Source organism: Paramisgurnus dabryanus, chromosome 3 (assembly GCF_030506205.2).
Source record: "Paramisgurnus dabryanus chromosome 3, PD_genome_1.1, whole genome shotgun sequence".
Taxonomy (NCBI): domain Eukaryota; kingdom Metazoa; phylum Chordata; class Actinopteri; order Cypriniformes; family Cobitidae; genus Paramisgurnus; species Paramisgurnus dabryanus.
In genome coordinates, this window is record NC_133339.1 from 46,372,522 (window position 1) to 46,379,253 (window position 6,732).

The following is a 6,732-nucleotide window of genomic DNA, read 5'->3' on the forward strand; positions in this document are numbered from 1 at the left end:
TATACTCCAAAGACTACTTTGACCCATACAATGTATTGTTGGTTGTTGCTGAAAATATACCTGTGGTTCTTTTAACTGGTTTTACATCAAACAGGCACCATAAGGGCATTTTCCAAAACATTTGATGATTCAAATGATTGTAAATGGTGAAAGAAACATTTTCTTAGATTTAATAAATAAACTTTTATTAATCTTTTTTATAATTTATTTGGGGTGTTGTGTTATTTCAGATCAATTTTCTTAAGAAATTGGAGGAAAGTTGTAAGTTAAACAAGAGTAAATTTAATTTCAAACTTAAGCAAGTTCAATTAACTTAATTTTAAGTTGATTTATCTTTAAAAAAAAATGTAATATTATTGATCTGTCCAACATCTCCATTTAGTTAACCAAGCTACTTTTAGTGTTATAAATGGTACAGGGGTCTCCAACCTTTTTGTGAGCAGGGGCTACCACAATGGATAAAACAATCTGGAGGGCTCCTTTTTGATATATAGTCTACAGTGGCGGCTCGTGACTGCTCATCCGAGGGGCGAAAATTCAAAATATATGTTCGGAGTGTCGTGTGTTGCTTGTGTTTTCAAAATATGTGTTTGTTGCGTCATGTGAACCATGTGCATCACGTGTTTTGTCAAAATAAGTGCCTGCTGCACACGTGTCAAAACCATTTATGATAAAAGAGACGCTCAAGTTCACGTTCAGGATTATGGGTAGCCTATTCCCAACATGTACAGTAATGATAATTTTATGTTAATTTCACTTGAATGTTTTAGTTTATAACATTTAAATGCTGAAAAGTTGAATGAACTAAGATATTGTTAGTATATGCGCAAAACACAAAATATGAAGTGATTTTTACTTTATTGTTTAAGTAAAGACAATATCTGCACTGTTAAAATTGTCTGTAGAAATTTCTGCAGCTGTTTGCCAGTAACTTACTGGAGATGTAAATGTTTGTTATTTACTGGCAACAGTTTGTTCAAAGTTAAATAAACATTAAACATTAACAAGTCTTTGTTTTTACAGATTAAAACAATAAAATAACAGCCTCATGCAAAGTGTTCTGGGAACCAAAATCTGAAGGAAAAAAATGTAAAAGGTTGATGAAGATTTCTGGTTCCCAGAATGCTTTTCATGAGGCTGTTATTTTAAAGTTTTATTCTGTAAAGACAAAGGGTGCTTCTCAATTCTTATTTGTGCATCCTCGTTTCGTGAGGACAGAGGAGACGAAGTATTAAATGAAATGATATCCTGTCTACTTACTCTCCTTATAATGTTTATTATCTGTTATCAAATAATCAATGCATTAAAAACCCCAAATATTTAATCAAATAAAGATAAATGCATACTTGAGTTATAGTTCATATCCTTACTACATTAAAATAAAGTCATTCTTAAAAGTGCTGTAAAATTAATATATGTCTATACCACTGATCACTTATATAGATCGGTGGTTTCTACATAAATATTAAATATAAATCTACATTTACAATAATTGAATGATTAATAGCTAGTTTTATATGTGTTTAATGAAGTGATGATGTGAAAGGGGAGGAGATTTATACGTGCTTTAGATTTAGTTGATAAAACACTTCCGCATAGGAAACACTTGTGTATCCTCGCTCATGACTCCTCAGAGAGCCTCCTAGCTCCTCGTTCCTCGCGGTGCAATGAAAGCACTGAGATGTCCTACATGATGGCAAAGCTCGATCAGCTTCCGGTTCGTAGGATGTAGGAGCGAGGAGACGAGGAAGCATATAACTTTGAACAAACCAGTAAATAACATCAATTTACAGTAAATTACTGGCAAACATCTGCACCACTACAGCAACCTTTTTTTTTTACAGTGTGGGTTAACAGTGTTGGATTCTGTATATTGGCCAACCCAGATAAATACTTATGTCAGCAAATGTCTTGACAAAATATAAAACAAAATACACTTGAGTATGATTTTAGTTCTCTTGTGATTTGATTTTGATGACTTTGATTCATTTATCCTGTGCCTTGCTTTTATTCGAAGCAGTTTAATTATTTCCTGTTGCTGGTGCCGACTTGATGCAAGATGCTCATGGGAAATTTTCTTTTATTAGCTGATGATCTGTACTTTCCTCCAGTCAGTGACTACACCTTGATGTCAAAATATCATCGTTTCAGTTTTAGATGTGAATGATCTCTTCTCTGTTAGCTGTCATTTACAAATCCTATTACAGATTATTCATTCTCTCAAGTTTCTAAATAACATTAACATATAAATGATGTTGTGTTCATTTATTATAAACTCTAACTAGGGCCAGATTGAATTTCCATAATACATGAACCACTTGCCTATGCAGCCCCTTATAAAACAAGTACAGTGGTGGTGGTAAGACAGTAAACCATGGTATTTTAATAATATAATAGTGATTTTTTTAATGGTATTTAAATTATGCGTTATGTTACTTTAAAGAATATCATGGAAGTGCACATCAAAATAACATTTTACATTTCACACTAATAGCTATCCGATTTAAAAAGGCCAAGTGTAAATGTCACAGGTAGGGGTGGACCCAGGTGTAAATAAGGCCACGCCCCTTTCTCCACCTCGAGGAGATTCCCAAAGCCACCCCAATGACCAGACACACAAGGTGAGCATAAAATTAAAATATACTTTATTAAATTACTTAAAAATATTAAATAGGGAAGGGGAAAGGGGAACTTAAAATAACGGCCCCTCTAGGCTCTCTTCACAGCTCGGCTTCTCAGGGTTCACGCTGGCTCTTTCTCTCTCTCTCTCCACATGATGACTGCTGGGACACAAAGGCACAATGAATCGGTTTTCCAATGGTTCTCTCACCTCTGCGCTGACTACAGCTTTGGGTAGGTATGGCTCTCTGCACAGTTCAGTATCTCAGTGCTCACGCTGGCTCTCTCTCTCTCCACAGAGGATTCTGCGCTGACTACAGCTTAGGGTAGGTATGGCTCTCTCTTCACAGTCCGATATCTCAGCGTTCACGCTGGCTCTTTCTCTCTCTCTCCACAGATGACTGCTGGGACATAAAGGCACAATGAATCGGTCTCCAATGGTTCTCTCACCTCTGCGCTGACTACAGCTTTGGGTAGGTATGGCTCTCTTCACAGTTCGGTATCTCAGTGCTCACGCTGGCTCTTTCTCTCTCTCTCCACAGATGGCTCTGCGCTGACTACAGCTTTGGGTAGGTATGGCTCTCTGCACAGTTCAGTATCTCAGTGCTCACGCTGGCTCTCTCTCTCTCTCTCTCTCTCCAGATGACTGCTGGCTACCGCTTCGAGGTAGGTATGGCTCTCTGCACAGCTCTCACAACACACTCCTCTTCCCTGTTGATTTGGCAGTTTTAACAGGTCATATATTACTTTAACAGGGTGGCGGACTTACGGTAACTGGCTGCGCGATGCGTCAGCTAGACAGTGCTTTCCTATGTACTGCCGGGGGCCAAAACCCTCTCGGCGAGCTCGTTGGTCCACAGAGGGGCGAGGGCGTCACGCCGGCACCCCGGGTCGAGCGCTGCCCTTTCCTCGAGACCCGTTGGTCAATCGAAAGCTGGACCGGGGCGCCCTTTCGTCGAGACCTCGGGCCGGCGGATCTCCTTCGCCTCTAACTCTGTGATGATAAAAGGACACAGGTAAGGTAGCAATATTATAGATAATACTCACACACCGTCAATAGCACAGTTCTTCACCGCCACTCCTAAACTCAAGTCCGCCGAGCGTTTGGCTGGGAAAATACTTCGAGACGCCACTCTGAGATTTTCAAACTGAAACACACTCACAGCATATTCATGTACAGGTTTTTACTCTAGAACCGTTCTTCCTCTTCGTCGTCTCAAGAACGAGTGACTGGAGGCGGGAGTACGTCAGACAAGACACAGCAATCTCACTGCAATACACAGCATTACACAGCACCACTTCAAGTGAAAATTTCTACATCCAAGACTCACCCACCACGCTAGTGCACACAATAGACGCCCGTCTTCCTTCACCTCACTCTGGACGAAGAATATGGAGATGTTAACTTGGCCTAGTGTTTGTTTTTGTCACTGGAGCTGTTTCAGCACAAAGACCCTTTGGCTCACCCACCGCGCTGGTTCAGGGGTAGGGCCACCCACTCTCTTTCGAAAACACTCAAAGAGATACACAGGTCAAATATATGTACAACACATCCATAAAAAGACTCCGTTACTCACAGCTGCTGTACTTTCTTCGTCCCACGCTCTCCAAGATTTATCTCACACTGCTAGGACTCTAGATGCATAGACAAAGTGGTTTTCAGCCACCACCACCACTTTTCCACAATCGTATACTCACAATGATGCGTCTTTCCTTCCTTCGTTTCTTTCATCCAAGGTCCGTATTCGCTTAATTCTTCTACCTATAAGGTCTTCGGTATCTTCATCAATGTAAGGCTATAATCCAAACGAGAGAGAGAGAGCAGTTACAACAATCCAAAACAGCGTACCCGGCGAGCCCAACTCGGCGCTACGATACACACCACCAACAGGAATAATAAGCACACTAACTGTGGTTTAAACTGCCCTCAAATACTCTCCTGAGTGTTGCCATCGTCCAATCACCCGGCGCTCCTCTTAATGACACTCAGCTGTATGTAATTCGGCTGATTACAGCGTTCGCGGCGCTACCGGATGTCCGGTGTTTCCTCTTACCGGTCCGGGCGGAAACATCCGGGCGGAACCAAACTTTCCCAATTTTTGGTTCCGCCTAAAAGATCGTCACCTTGTGACATCCTCCCCCGCCAATCCGTTCTCGTCCCGAGAACGCGTTGTTTGGGGACTGATAATGCGTTAGGGGAACTTTACTTTTTTAAAAAAAACGTGGTAGGTCATTGGGGGACCTTGGTCTCAACCCGAGGTGGACTGCCGACTACGCCAAATCTGTCACAGGTAGGGGTGGACCCAGGTGTAAATAAGGCCACGCCCCTTTCTCCACCTCGAGGAGATTCCCAAAGCCACCCCAATGACCAGACACACAAGGTGAGCATAAAATTAAAATATACTTTATTAAATTACTTAAAAATATTAAATAGGGAAGGGGAAAGGGGAACTTAAAATAACGGCCCCTCTAGGCTCTCTTCACAGCTCGGCTTCTCAGGGTTCACGCTGGCTCTTTCTCTCTCTCTCTCCACATGATGACTGCTGGGACACAAAGGCACAATGAATCGGTTTTCCAATGGTTCTCTCACCTCTGCGCTGACTACAGCTTTGGGTAGGTATGGCTCTCTGCACAGTTCAGTATCTCAGTGCTCACGCTGGCTCTCTCTCTCTCCACAGAGGATTCTGCGCTGACTACAGCTTAGGGTAGGTATGGCTCTCTCTTCACAGTCCGATATCTCAGCGTTCACGCTGGCTCTTTCTCTCTCTCTCCACAGATGACTGCTGGGACATAAAGGCACAATGAATCGGTCTCCAATGGTTCTCTCACCTCTGCGCTGACTACAGCTTTGGGTAGGTATGGCTCTCTTCACAGTTCGGTATCTCAGTGCTCACGCTGGCTCTTTCTCTCTCTCTCCACAGATGGCTCTGCGCTGACTACAGCTTTGGGTAGGTATGGCTCTCTGCACAGTTCAGTATCTCAGTGCTCACGCTGGCTCTCTCTCTCTCTCTCTCTCTCCAGATGACTGCTGGCTACCGCTTCGAGGTAGGTATGGCTCTCTGCACAGCTCTCACAACACACTCCTCTTCCCTGTTGATTTGGCAGTTTTAACAGGTCATATATTACTTTAACAGGGTGGCGGACTTACGGTAACTGGCTGCGCGATGCGTCAGCTAGACAGTGCTTTCCTATGTACTGCCGGGGGCCAAAACCCTCTCGGCGAGCTCGTTGGTCCACAGAGGGGCGAGGGCGTCACGCCGGCACCCCGGGTCGAGCGCTGCCCTTTCCTCGAGACCCGTTGGTCAATCGAAAGCTGGACCGGGGCGCCCTTTCGTCGAGACCTCGGGCCGGCGGATCTCCTTCGCCTCTAACTCTGTGATGATAAAAGGACACAGGTAAGGTAGCAATATTATAGATAATACTCACACACCGTCAATAGCACAGTTCTTCACCGCCACTCCTAAACTCAAGTCCGCCGAGCGTTTGGCTGGGAAAATACTTCGAGACGCCACTCTGAGATTTTCAAACTGAAACACACTCACAGCATATTCATGTACAGGTTTTTACTCTAGAACCGTTCTTCCTCTTCGTCGTCTCAAGAACGAGTGACTGGAGGCGGGAGTACGTCAGACAAGACACAGCAATCTCACTGCAATACACAGCATTACACAGCACCACTTCAAGTGAAAATTTCTACATCCAAGACTCACCCACCACGCTAGTGCACACAATAGACGCCCGTCTTCCTTCACCTCACTCTGGACGAAGAATATGGAGATGTTAACTTGGCCTAGTGTTTGTTTTTGTCACTGGAGCTGTTTCAGCACAAAGACCCTTTGGCTCACCCACCGCGCTGGTTCAGGGGTAGGGCCACCCACTCTCTTTCGAAAACACTCAAAGAGATACACAGGTCAAATATATGTACAACACATCCATAAAAAGACTCCGTTACTCACAGCTGCTGTACTTTCTTCGTCCCACGCTCTCCAAGATTTATCTCACACTGCTAGGACTCTAGATGCATAGACAAAGTGGTTTTCAGCCACCACCACCACTTTTCCACAATCGTATACTCACAATGATGCGTCTTTCCTTCCTTCGTTTCTTTCATCC